The sequence below is a fragment of the Etheostoma cragini genome, chromosome 4 (genome assembly GCF_013103735.1).
Source record: "Etheostoma cragini isolate CJK2018 chromosome 4, CSU_Ecrag_1.0, whole genome shotgun sequence".
NCBI lineage: Eukaryota > Metazoa > Chordata > Actinopteri > Perciformes > Percidae > Etheostoma > Etheostoma cragini.
This window is the reverse complement of record NC_048410.1, coordinates 25,424,692-25,439,383: the sequence shown is the minus strand read 5'-3', so window position 1 is coordinate 25,439,383 and position 14,692 is coordinate 25,424,692. Positions and strand designations below refer to the sequence as shown.

General features: G+C 39.8%; 1 protein-coding gene across 1 annotated transcript in view; it reads right to left on the bottom strand.

Annotated features, from left to right (window-relative positions):
* The window catches only part of plekha6 (pleckstrin homology domain containing, family A member 6), an 82,504-nt gene extending 77,418 nt beyond the window's left edge, over window positions 1–5,086 (bottom strand). The window contains exon 1 of the mRNA XM_034869139.1: window positions 4,943–5,086. The gene's annotated coding sequence lies outside the window, so the exon portion shown is untranslated. The remainder of the gene's footprint in view (window positions 1–4,942) is intronic.
* Window positions 5,087–14,692: the final 9,606 nt, after the last annotated feature.

Genomic DNA, 14,692 nt, shown 5'->3' with positions numbered 1-14,692 from the left:
TTGGCAGTTTGCAGATTATCTTTATCAGTGTTTTATTTGCCTCATAACTGATAAAGTAACATCATTTAAAAGGGAGCTCTGTGTCTGTCCCTCTGCTTCGGTTTCTCTCACCACCGAGTCTGAATTAATGCCCCCCCCAACACTGTCTCACTCTCTGTTACTGGGTATTCTGTTGAAAGTTTCTCATTTTGTTAAATAATTGATTTAAGCATTTTAAAACTTAGTTTTGTGTTGGAGTTTGTCACATTCCTTGTCAACTTCAACTTGATTTGACTCATTTTCACTGTATATGCTTATCAGTTCCAAAAATCGGTTATCATTAACTAATAATAATTGGTAGCGGTATCAGCCTTGAAAAAACAGTAACGGTCAATCCCTAATAAAAGAGGTTAATTTCTTTTATTATATACACTGATATATCTGTAATACATCAATTATCAAGATAATATGTTATCTAACCAATATATCACTCCAATCCTCCAATAAGATAAAAACTAACAGTCTCGTGTATTTGTGTTCTCTCTAATTCTTTGTCTCTGTGACTGTCCAACATGCCAACCTGGCGCCTGCCAGCTGCCAGGGAAACACGGCCCAATGCCAGTCCCACCAGGGAGGCTGAGGGCTTACACTGCTCCAAACTGTCCTCTGGAGCCTTGCTCCTAGAACTACGCAGTCAACTCCATCCTTTTTAATCACATACAGAGGCTCAACAACTCAACAGGGACCCAACTAGAGAGGTCAAGGTACATTAAAGGGGCAGCTTCCCCCATGGTACAAAAACATTATACTCTCTCATAGGCGTGATTTGTGGTTTTTGTTTATAACACCCAAATAATCAAAACTGCCTTTTTTCTAAAGTTGTTGTTGCTTTTTATGTTTTAGCTGCTTTTTTAACATGTTTACTGCTTATTTTGGAGTTTCTGTCACTTTTTTCAAATTTTTGGGGAAAATTGATGTCAACGTTTTTGACGCTTCAACTTTTTAAAAAAAGTTGAAATCACAGCATCCAATGGGATCCGATGTTGGCTCTTTTTAACTGATTGGGGATCGACATTAGCCCCGTTTACCTTACCTCGATCATGTACGTCAGCTGATATGGGTCACCGCCTTTTATTCAAACAAGCCCTGCTCCACAGACCACCAGAGTGCCTGGATCAAATCGCGGCGACTCAGCAGTCTCTGTCCAGAGAGTCTCGTAGCTAGCCAGCCCTTGGCAGCAAGGACAAAAATCTTGCCTGAGCCGGCATCGATAAACACGGGAAGAAAATCAAAGATTGACTGTTGAGAGTATACATGTTACTGAGTTTAGTTTCATTTGGAATTTGAGACTTGTTTCTTCTTTTGTTGGGGGTTTGACAAGATCCTAAAGAGAACTGTTTTGGTGTTGAAAGAAAAGACTCTGTAGTAGGGTTAAAACTAATTTTAGTTTCGCAATAAAACAACGGTGTACAGCTCTGTTATCTGAGCAAATACAAGTATCAGACTGGGACGCACTATGGGCAGATATTCAATATTTAAAAAATATGGATCAGATTGAGAGTCAAAAATGCTTTTTGGGACATCCCTTTTCTCAATACACGTCCCTGGACTCCGGTCTCATGCCAGTTCATGAAATTGTCACATTATTTGGATTTATTAATAAGAATCCATTACAAGATATTCTTGTTTATCATGATTTTCAAACGTGACCATTTCACGAACTGCCATGACACTGGGCTTCTCTGGAGGACGCAAAAACGGGGAAATCAAACGCCACACGCCAGCCACGACAATAGGTCGGACTGCCGCAAGCGGGACGTGATCCCCAGACGCTGGGACAGGAAGCAACAGGGGAAATGAAACGCTGCACGCTGGCCACAACAATAGTTTTTTGTTTAGGAAAAAATTGAATGTGGAAAGTTACCGTCAGACGCAGGACACACCGATAACAACGGGACGGTTGTGGTTTGGAAGAGAATAACGCAAAAAGGAAATGTACAATCAATCAATTCACAAACTTCCATGAGACCAGGCTGTAATAGACAGTTGGAGCTCTCAACCGCACCAATGTTGAGCACAAAGTTACGCCATTTTACTCTCTAACACTAGCATTGTTAACAGTATTGTTATTTATTTTAATTTTTGCCTCCAAAACAAAACAATGTGGGTAAATAATATTTTGTCACATGATAGAAAAATGACCTTAATAACAGAAGCAACAGCCACATGTCCTTCGGGACAGCGTCCCTGTTTCCACTGAAACAAATAATCTGAAGATTATTAACACACAAACAGTACATGCGACTGCTGCCTTCCAGCTGAATCAGAGACATGATTTTGTACTGAAGGAGACTGTTCTCCTGTACTGGTCATATCAAAACAGAACGATTTTCTTTTTTCTTTTTTCTTTTACTATACAGAGCAACTGAAGTTCTTAAAGTAGTGGATATTTTTTTCCACATTTATGTGCACACAAATTAAAGGCACACTGTGCCTTTTCCATTTTTTTGTCAAACAGCTACCATTAGAGTCGCTGGGGAGTACTTGCATTTAAATTTACTGTCATAAATACCACTCACACAGAGCTGTCTCTGCACTCACAGCCTGTTCCCCTCCCCCTTTAGGACTGGTCTTATTATCAGAAATGGATGAATCAACAACTTTGTGAAAACTGAAATACAAGCACAACAACATACAACATAGAATGCAAGCAAGTTCACTTGACATCGACAATAAATCATCAAGGTCCTCGACATCGTTGATAAAATGTCGGGAGTACAGTCTTCAAGTTGTCTTTATTAAAGTCTCCTGTGGTTATGTGAACTCCATCGGGGGGGGCTTGCTGCAGTTCATTTATAGTGTTTTTCAGGAGAGATAGCGCCGTCTTTAGATTGGCATCGGGTAGAATATACACAGCCATGACGATCACTAATGTTAGCTCTCTCGGTAGGAGAAAAAGGCCGGCATATTACAGACATGTACTCAAGGTCAGGGGATTAGTGTTTAATTTGCGATTTCTCGCGAGATCTCAGGGCGCCACCTCCCAAACTTGCATTGCAGGTTTTCCGAGCGGTGTCCCTCCCCTGCTTTGCTATCGGCATGATTCGCCATACTACAAGTGGGTTTACCATCAAAATGACTTTGAAGCTGTTATATTAAGGTACAAATCCTGCATAGTGGACCCTTGATATCGTGCATGCACACATTATAAACTTGTGCTTACAAAAAAAATGCATCTTTTGTACACATATTTAAGAGATTTGCACTCACTTAGGAATCTCATCTTTCAAAAATTGAGGGACATCATAAACACTATAGTTACTTGAAATCTCTGTAGTTTTAGGGTGTCAATCAAATGAGAGAACTGAAACTTCCTTGCCAAGCCGTTGCACTAAAATCTGGTTGTAAACACTGAATCCTCACAAACATTAAATATCTTCATGAATATTGCCCACCATCAATTCCAAGTATTTCTTTTGGCTTGAACTTTTACATTTGCATTTACGTGAACTGGGGTAGACTCTCCATATTCATGCTCTATCTTGAAATACGTTAGCCGATAAGGGACATACAGGACGTACATCTCCGCCTTTCGCGTTTTTGCTACCACATGATAAACTCACAGGTGCTGCTAATGCTAGTAATGGGTATTGTCGCTTCCCGGCCCCGGCAAGTTTGAAGAAGGAAGGAAACATGGTTAACATCAACAAGACAGTATTACTCACCAGATCTTCAAGTGAAATTTTGCAATTAATAAAAACTAAACAAACGGACTTGATTGCGAGGTAAAGCTGGATGAAGACGTGGGTGACATCTTGGCTTTTTGAAGTGTGAAGGCTACCATAGCTGTAATACATACTTTAAATTGTGAGGCGCAAGAGAGTTAAAAGGATTAGGGAAATGTAATCAAATCGAGACCTTTTGAATCTGAATCGGGAAATCAGTGGCGGTATACCCAGCCCTAAATATGACAGAATGTAAAGCATTGTGCTACTGTAGTAGAGCCTGACTAATATATCGGCCGATAGTAGGCATTTCCTGATCTATCGTTATCAGAATTCATATATATATTTTTTAATATTCATTCATCAGAAGCATTTATGATGACAAATACATGGTAGTATAGCATAGTTTGTCCACCAGAGTGCGCTCTACAACGTCCCTGTTAGTGTTAGCGTTGAAATGTTTGTCCACTAGAGGGCGCTCTACAATGTTCTTGTTGGCAACACTCTGATGTTTTATTTTTTCTTGTTATTGTGTTTTTGTTCAAAGGACTTTAAGATTCATATCTTAAGTTTGTATTTTTACACCTATTATTTATCAGAACTTAAATACACTATATTATTTAGATTTTCCTCTGTTCTAGTGTGAAAATAAAAAAAATAGTATATTATTTTAGTGAGAATTTATAAATGACTACAAATAACTAATGTTAGGGAAATCTATTTATGTTTTTTTACATGTTTCTGGATTTTTCTTTTTGAAATACACAGTATATCGGCTGATATATCGGGATATCAGATTTTTACATAAAAAAAATATTTTGTTTCGGTATCGTCCTTAAAATCCTTTATTGGTCGGGCTCTACACTGGAATAGGAACATATTTTATCTATGCATACCTGAGCTTACAAATGTGTGTTGTTGACATGAAAAAGTATGGAGAGAGCTTTTTGAGTGGAATACACACGCCCACACAGTCAAACCCATGCAGTTGTGTATCCTGTGGTTCCCCCACCAGCCCCACAGTCAACTTTATACATCAGCAGCCCGTCTGGCTTCAGCTGCAGGTTTCACACACCCACACCGACACACACACACACAAACGATGCAGCACACACACTCAACTATGCCAGAAACTTAACACAAAGAGCCTAGAAAGTGGAGATCCCATCACTCCCCCCCCACCCCTCCTTCTCTCCCTTCAATTTTTCAAATAAAGGAACACGTGTAGCAGTGCTTACCTTTTTTCACCATCTCGTCTTTCCCTTTTTTCCCTTCTCTTCTTTGTTACTTTCTCCGCTCCAGTCTTCCTGTTGGTAGCTGCTGCCTACAACATGCTGGGGCTTGGCTGGAATGGGTAGATCTGCAGACAGTCACACAGAAAATAAGACAGAGGGAGAGAAAGAGAGAGAGAGAGAGAGAAATAAACAAAGAGATTGAATCTACATGTGAGCAGAGAATCGACAGAAAAGAGAAATTTGAAACCTTCCAAGGCTCCAGTAGCAATCACTCCCTCCCTCCCTCCCTCCCTCCCTCCTCCTCCTCCTGTCTACATCCATCTCCCTCTCGGTTTCCCTCCCTTTTCTCTCCTTTCCCTCATCTCCCACTCGTTCATTCTGCATGAATGTCAAAGCACTCCCTCCCTCATCCTTTCCATTTCCACTCCTTTTCCTGTCACTTTCTTCTCTTCTTTCCCTCTCTTTCCTCAAAACTATTTTTTCTACTCCCTCCTGCTCTCTTTGTTTCATGGTATTTGTTTCTGTTCTGATGCAGTCCAAGTTATATCAGGGTGGAGTGGAGAAGGGGGGGGGGCACAGAAATATCAGCAGCACTGAGGGTAAGCCTGAAGCCACACTTCAGAAAAAGCAACCACAGAAAAATACCAATCTCTCAAACATGGTTCATATTGTTCAGGTTTAGGAAGAAAAGACATTTTCTCCCCTTCTGAACAAAGTCTATTATGACCGAACTGATGAAACTGGAGTTATTCCATATTTTCTCTTAGTCAACAAATACTAGCCAACCAACCAGTCTTCTAAATATTTAGGCTACATCTACATTTCTATGTTTAAGCTGTGTTTTGAGAAACAAAACCATCTATGACCACACAGGAGGTTTAGTTTTTTGAGTTTGAGCGCAGAACGAATCTCCATCCATGTTAACATGTCTGTCAATACATGACCGTTCACACACACACTGGGCATGTGTGTGAGTTTGTAAACAGGAAGCAGATTGTCTGATGTTACTCTGCAGTTGAAAACACAGAAAATACTTTGGAAAAAGAAAAGCAATGCTGAAAAGTACAAGCAGGAATTTATTCACTTGTACTGGCGATGAGGTGGAACTGTTACTGAAAGGTAAGTAATCTAACCGACAACACTGGCTGACGTGCGTCCTTGTTTCCAAAGGTCTCTGTCTGTGCCCATCCAGACAACAATGCAAATCGGTGGGAATAAGCAGACGCCTCTGATATCATTACAATACTTAGGCCACAATACAACATTTTTGAGATTTTAAACATATTGCTACATTTTGCTATTTATTGCAATTTATAACCTTTTTCCAACTTTACACAATTTCAAATGATGTCCCCAAAAAGAAACTTTTTTCAAAATCTGTATTATCTAAAAAGATACATATCTCTGTTCATATCACTCATATCACTAGCAATTTTATTGCTGCAAAATGGGATAGTCAAGCAGACCAACTGACCAACACATGTATAATAAAAGATCCATACTAGGATCATTAGGATGAGGACATCCTCTGGGAACCATGAATGTCTGTACTCAATTCCATGTCAATCCATCTGCCAGGCAATGGTAGACTCAGGCTGTCTGAGAGCACGGGCCAATTTTTTACAAGGTATCAGCTGCATGCAGCAAAACACCCAAAAAGCTTTCTAGCATGTCGCTTCACAGAAAGACGTTCAATTCCTGACCCTTCTGTGTTTGCATGCTCTCCCTCTAATTGCAGGTGTAGTATCCCACCCCTGATCATGTACATGTTTGGACCTGTTGGCACACATTTTGGGGATTGCATCAGATACAGATGGTTCTACATTCCACCAAAACATATACACACATTCAAACTGTCATCAATGACAGAGGCATGCAGGGAAGTGTGAGATCCAGAAATATGAATATTTGAAAATAAGAACTAACTAAGGATGGAAAAGTAAGATAAATAAAATAATAGGAAGGGTATCCCACGCAAAACCTATGCCAAATTATTTATGCTGATCATAAACCAGATTTAAATAGAACAGGAAGACAAAGAATAATGGTTTGGTTTAAGTAAAGTGAGCTCTTGTGCTGTATTTATGATAGCAGCTGCTCAGGGAGTGTTTGCCGTTGTATTAAATCAGACTTACAAGTGTTGTCAAATCAAGCAGGACTGGAATCTGACAAAGAACAACTTTAAGTCTGATATGTAAAACAGAGAATCCCCAAAATAAATGACCTACTGTATATAAGCAAGCGACTGAATCTTGCTTTATGCAACCCCCCTCTGGTTTTGCTGTGATCCAACACAAAATTACACCTAAACAAGTGTCCTTTTTACAATATAAAGATATATCTAGAGATTTCTTTTTTACGTTTCAAGTATTGTTGGAGCATAAATGGTATTTAATACCTTACCCCCAAACGTTTATCAAAAGAAGTACTTTTAAAAACTGACGGTATTGATGCACTGCCTACATTTTATGGCATCCCCAAATCCTAGCCCTTGACAGACCAAATAAATTTGACTAAAAATAAACTCAGAAAGAGTTCACATTTTGCTGCAGCTGTTTAGCCACGCGCCAGCTGCAGTCTCCTTTGTGTCTGAGTGAGTGTGTGCGAGTCGCTATAATTAAAGGTGTTACTGTTACTCAGCATTAGTCACAGGACACTTAGAAAAACACAGGTGTGTAGGGAGGGGACCCTGAATGAAGAGACAGGAGATGGAGGTTTAGAGGCTGCAATTCATCCTTACTCCTCCACCCTACTCATGCTTTGTCTCGCTCGCATAGCCACACAAGCCTCTGCCACACACACACACACACACACACACACCACAAACACCAGTTGTCAGTCAGTTAACACAGATCAGAGGAAGCCTTACAAAGAACCACATTATGTTTATACTTGTTTTATACCACAGACTGAAAAAACTAGACAGCTCTCAGAGAGCACACACTGCACCTTTCCTGTGGCAGAAAACCCTAAATGTCTTACTCGAAGAACTAAATGTGCATCAGAATTAACATTGATGAAGTCAAAGCGAGCTGATGGCAGCTGCCATCCATCCACATATATCCGTCCACATCACTCCTTCCATTCATTCACATCCATATCCATATTCATTTCCCTCCATCCATCTGTCCACATCCGTCCACATCACTCCTTCCTTCCGTCCACATTCATATCATCCATCCATTCACATCCACATCCATATCCCTCCATCCATCGGTCCACATCCCTCCATCAATCCGTCCACATCCCTCCATTCATCTGTCCACATCCACATCATCCATTTTAACCAAATTTTTACCCCCAAAAACAGGAAATGCAGTTCCCACATCCTTTGGCCCTCTGGGATGATCCTCAGGTGTGTTTTCCTTATTTCCTTTAGGAAAAAAAGCACAAAAAGTGCAAACTACAAAACTTCAAAAATTAAAAAAACACATCCACATCACTCACAAACATACCTGAAATAACTACATGCATAAATCTATGGATAATAAGTTACTATAAATTGATGAAATGATGAAATGCAATAACTAAGGCCTTATTTTTGCTTTGACACAGCTGGAGCCATACCAGGGTTATAATTTTCTGGTAAAGATTGGTACCAATCAACTTGTCTTCTTATTGGCTAAACAGGGAGGCCGGTATCATAACATCTAGTTTTAACTAGAAGGAATAGATGTCAACCATTCCCACTTTTGCCCTCTGTAAACCCTGCAACTTGATTGGCTTCCATAAGGGACAACTCAGGTTACGGTACACGGATTGGCTTATATCACCTGTCAATCGAATCATACACGTCAGAGCATTCCACTGTCTGCAAAGATACTGTCGGTCCACGATCCGTCCCTCCTGCACGATCCGTTCTGCGCATGTGCAACATGTTTGCGCATGCGCAGATGATATGATGTACGAGGATTTACGACACTGTATGATCTGTGTCGTAAATCGACACAGATCGATTGCGCATGCGCAAACATGTTGCACATGCGCAGATGATATGATGTACGAGGATTTACGACACTGTATGATCTGTTCCCATAGCATAGACAGTTAAAGAAAGTCTGTTCGCTTCTACTAACGTTGGTTTAGCTAAAATACCCTCGAAAATAACCGTTTAAATATGACAGCTGTTATGTCAGTTCTACTTGTGCTCATTTAAAATACAATCACTCAATACTTGTCTTTTGTATTACTGTAAAGTCTTAATTTAGCTGTAGCCTACTATTCCCACTGTTTAGTTTGAGTAATGTTATTTTCGACTGAATCAAGCTGTCAGCTAGCGGTTAGCCAAATTAGCTGTTAGCTAAACTAACGTCATTAGCTTTCCGGTGTAGGCTAACAGCAGACCGCTACTGTGGAACAGATCGTGCAGTGCCGTAAATCCCTGGTAAATCCTTGTTCATCATGATTATCATCTGTGCGTGCGAGAACATATTGCACATGCGCAGAACGGATCGTGCAGGCAGGACGGATCGTGTACCGACAGATACAGTGTGGCAGTCTCCGGGCAGACGGCAGTAGCAATAAAAATCCAGAAATGATGGACTGTTCAGATTTGTTTACGAGGAAACTCGGCCAGAATCTACAAGATTGTGAGGGGACCAGCTTGTTTTGGATTAAAAGGATTGGATGTACTTATTCTTTGAACTGTTGGCGATATAGGATAAAAAGGTTTATGGCAAAACACGAGGAAATAGTTAGGAATAACATCTTTCTATGTTTCTTTACTTCATAACATGATTGTAGCCGCTACCAGTTATTTTATGCTTTGCGTGTGGGCTTAATGGAATCATGAGACTTAAGCTTTCAAATGATGTGCTGCATTAACGTGTTTATGAAGATTTAATGCATGCAATTTAGGAGTGAAGACAACGTGTAACTAATAAACTGTTATGTTATCTGTGCTTACATAATAGAGATTTTAACAGCTTGAGGCTCTATAAATGTGTTGCATTCTAAAAAGTTTCGGTTCAAAGGACGGACCTTTGTTGCTATCCTTGGTTCTGACCAAAGGAGAGCGCTTCGCAATCTCCATTACGTACCATACCTGGCTGTGCTATAGCGCATCTCTCTATAGACTTAAGGCCTATAGACTGTTATAGTTTTTAGGAATCTAATATGTCTCTAAATCGTAGTTTAGTTCTGCTCATATAAAATTATCCCAAATATTTCACAATTCTGTTCCATTGTTTTAAGTTTTCAACAATACAGACAATACCACATGGCCCGACAGTTTGAATAAATACTCGGGCACAGAACTTGTTCATTGACAACGTCATCTATCATGTAAAAAAAGATTCAAGTTATGTCCTACCGAGACACGCTGTTACTTTAGTGTGATGATTCATGTTACAAACATGTTTCACAAAAGGAAATAAATCACATTAACAAATCCTAAAGCATCATTGGCCATATCAAGAGAAAACCATGATGGAAAAAATAACTTGACAACAATAACAAGCTGATAGATGATAGAAATAGAAACGCGCCTGCAACTCTGTAGCAAGTTATGAATCCATTATTTTAGTCCAAATATCTCATATAATGGCATAATACAACACAGGCAAATAACCTTCACACACCTTACTGTTATCTTCTGGCGGTCCTACACAATTAAACTCACTAAAGCAGAAGAAGCAACCTGATACTTTAGCACCGGTTGAGTTGTGGGCTCATCCACGTAAAACAGATCTACAGGCTATCATCCACTTGCAAGTCAGAGGCAGAGCTAGTCACGCTAAATGCACTAGTATCCTGGGTTGGCAGAGACAAGGATGTGCTAGGTGTTGTGGATCTGAGCTCTCCTTCATCTCCTGGTTGCAGATTACTCTGAGACCGTTTGTGCACGTTTAAGGTACCTAAACAACGACGGTTGCAACTAGAAATGATTGCCACACTTTCAGATCACTTGTAGCTAGCCTAGCATACATTGCTTATTCACCCAGACCATGGTATTAATCAAGTAAGGTTGTTGAGGACCAATTGCCCAGCGTTACAGAAAATGAAACATTTAACAAATTGCTCAAACACCCTCTGCATGGCATTTATCAAACTTGTCAGAGAAGAAAGTGAAATGTTTTTCATCACCTGTGTGTTGTGAGTGAGGTTCTTTGTTTCATTATACCATATTTGAATAAAGCTGGATTAACTCTGGGGGCAACAGCAAAATGTGAACAAAACAGCATACACTGACGTTATTTTTTACCTTTCAAAGTGCAGACACAGAGCAATATTAACATTCATGTGGAGTTGTGTTTGTGTCCACCTGACTAAGTCAACAAATCCTTCTGTTTTCAGCTCTGGTTTTGTTTTCTTGAGAACACTTGAGAACAAATATCTGTCTTTTTAGCTGGTCTCTAATGTTGTCAGCCTGCTGGTTGCCAGGTTTATAAAAACTGTTTTGCTGAAAACAGCTTCCTGCGGCTGCTGGAAACCGGCTGGATGACAGTCTGGACCAAGTCATACCTCTGTGGATTATGAAACCAAAACAATGAGCTGTAATACGTTTGGGATGTTCGCTGAGCTCAGGGAAACGGCAGAGTTGGTGTTTACTCTGTGTGCGTTCATAAAACAAGCAAGACCTTTAGCAACACACACACACTAAAGTCAATTGATCCATTGATAATATAAAAAATACTAATTTGTACAGCTTCAAGGAACACCATAAGCAAAAATACTCATACACACTTAACATAGGAACATAATTAAAAGCGCTAGTAGAGTTGTATTGGCTAGAGACGCTGATACCAACCCATGTATTTTTATTTTGTTTGGTTTGCTCTAAAACGATAATAATCATCTTTGGTCTGTGTATGCTTGTTAGTATGTGTGTGTGTGTGTGTGTGTGTGTGTGTGTGTGTGTGTGTTGATGGCATTGCAGTCCCAGAAATAGCTCCTGAATGTACGTCCACTCTATAATCAATGTGTTCCCATCATAATTTGCTGTGAGCCTGGCTGCTGCCTCCTCTCTCTCCACACAGCCACGCAGTCTGAACACATGCAAAGTAGACAGAGTAACACACGATGGAGGAACCGTAGTACTGTGAGACTGGCGTGGTTAGGATCATAAAGGAGTGTGTTGTTTCTTTTTTTTCTGTATGTTTTGCTTTTGTTTCAACCTTACACTTCTTTTGCATCACAACTTAAACATGTTACAGTTTGTTAGGCCATCCGTCTGCCCCGTTCTTAAAACCAGACCCACCGTGATAATTTATAAAAACGGGTGATTTAAAGCCGTGATAAAATGACCACATACAACGGCTATGATTCAAACAATAAGATAAGTATTACTCAACAAAATAATTGAATGGAATTTTTCCATTCCATTTTTTTTCCATTGATAAAAACAGCAATTTTTACCTCAGAGAAAACAGGAGCTGCTCTTCTACCGCTGCCTTTATTGGTAAATTGCGTTATGTTGTGTTATTGTGTGCCTTTTGTTAGCTTTTTGTTGTGCTGCGTTCCATAGCAACCGTCTCATTATGTGTATCACAACATCCCAAGGTGTGTTGTAAGCTATTAATAAAATTTACCATTTAGTTTATTTGCAAAAAGAAATAAAGCTGAAATGAATTACAAGGTGTTACAGCATGATGATGATGATGTTGATGATGATAGGGGGACAGTAACAGTACACACTGTACTTTAGTGTTGATAATAATGAATATGATAAAGTGATGAAATGCTTGACGTATAATGTGTGTAGGCCATATTTTCAACTGCTGTGTATTTTGTTTGCTTGTAATACATGTACAGTATCTATGCGTTTATGCTTTATGACTGCTCTGACCCAAATTGCCCTCTGGCACAATTAACAAATTGACTGATTTGTGACATGTCTTTTACTGTAGATTTTACTCTGCAGGTTATACACTGCTTACAGCTCAGAACAACATCAGATAGAACCAAATGGTTTTTTATTTCCTTGCAATAACTTGCAGGAGTTTGTTTTGACTAAACTGAAAGACATAAAGCGCATATAAGGACCATTTATGCACTAGCTGGCTGCATAAACATTTTTTTGTGTGGGTTCCAGCTGTTAAACAAACAAACATAACAAATGTTTCACTGAAAAGAACTGATGCCGTCATTCTTACCATGAGAACAGTCTCGCAGATTATGGTCAAGCAGTTCCTAAGAATGTAAAGCAGCAGAAGGGGATGCTGAGATGATTTCATCACAAGGGACAGGTCCATGTCCAAGGAGACAGCTGGACAGAGTGTGGCATGGGAGACCCTTCCAATCAACTGGATATAACCCCATGGTAAGGAAGACCACTACGGCCACATGTGAAACAATGAGTTCTGAGTCTAAAGCCTCAGAATCTCAGAATTCTAACCGGTTTTGCAGAATTCTGAGATTAAAATCAGAAGTGTTTCAGAATTTTGACTTTAATCTAAATATTCTGACTTTGTTTTCAGTCAAACTCAAAATTCGGACCTTAAAGTCAAAACCTTTTTTTCACATGTGGCCCTCATCCTCTTCCGTCCCCTGGAAACACAAAGACTCTACTGAGAAAACTTTCAATGAGGCAATGGTCGGATCACTGTGTCTGGATGGCTTTGTCTCCGTTTTCACAAGACATTCTTATTTTTAATAAGAGACTACAGTCAAACCAAAAGAGTTCAAATGTGTATTACTACAATAGACATACAGTTCCTTAATTTCAACATTTCCCTGTTAGGCAGATTGGCATCAAACCCCCCATCATGTCATCCCCACTGTTATGCCAGTATACATTTACTTATGTATAAAGTACTTCAACAGAGGAGAACAACAATCACGGAAAATATTCAAATTCGGAAAATGTTTGTTGATGTTATTCGAACGTTACTAACCTAGTTATGAGACCCCCATCAAAAGTAAAATCAAATTGAGTAACAAGTTGGGAAAGTGCATGCACAATGTTCTCAGGATGTCAGCTCCGCACACGCTGGATTATTATTTTTAGTGTCATTAAATCACCAACAAATAAAGCCATGTAGCTACAGAATACAGTCAACGATTTAAAATTAGACATTTGACGTTGCCGAAGTAGAACAGTCAAGAGAGGACTGTGTGATGTGATGCAGAGTGACTGGATATTCTGAAGGAGCAGCACGAGTCAGTTCGTATTGAAGTCAGACGAAGTCTGCAGCTCCTCTCCTTACAATGTCTTCCTGCATTGGAGACGTGACCACGCGGTGGTCAAGTGGAGTCTATTATATAAACACATGATACTTATTCGTATTTGTTTGCTGTTTCTTTGTTTGGATAGTGTTGATATTTGGAAGTAAATAGAAAAGACGAGGGGTGTCTAAGCGATGGGTACAAACCGGACCAAACAGCAGCACAGATTTGGGTGCCTCATTTTGGTGCCACTTAAATGTCTGTACTGCTCTCTGATGTTCCCATTCAGACGTTAGAGGCAACAGAAGCATCGCTGCACGTGACGCTACTTGACACCAAGGTGGTAAGCCTCTCCTCTCTAAGCATAGCTCCTATGGCACCATTTAAATGCTACAAAGCCGTCATCTGCAGTTAGCATTCCATTGACTGCCATTCATTTTGGTGCCACTTTGACAGTGAATAACTTTGCATCTGAAGTGTTTCAAAACTGTATTTGTCTGTTGTTTATTTCTAAAGACACAGAACAATTTATAAAAGGCTCCATGACCTTGTAGCTCACGTTATTAGTCAGTTTGTGTTGTGGTGGGGCCCGGCTGACCGTGAGTCTGTCCTTTTTATTTAATTTTTGTGTTTTTGTTTTTTCTTTCT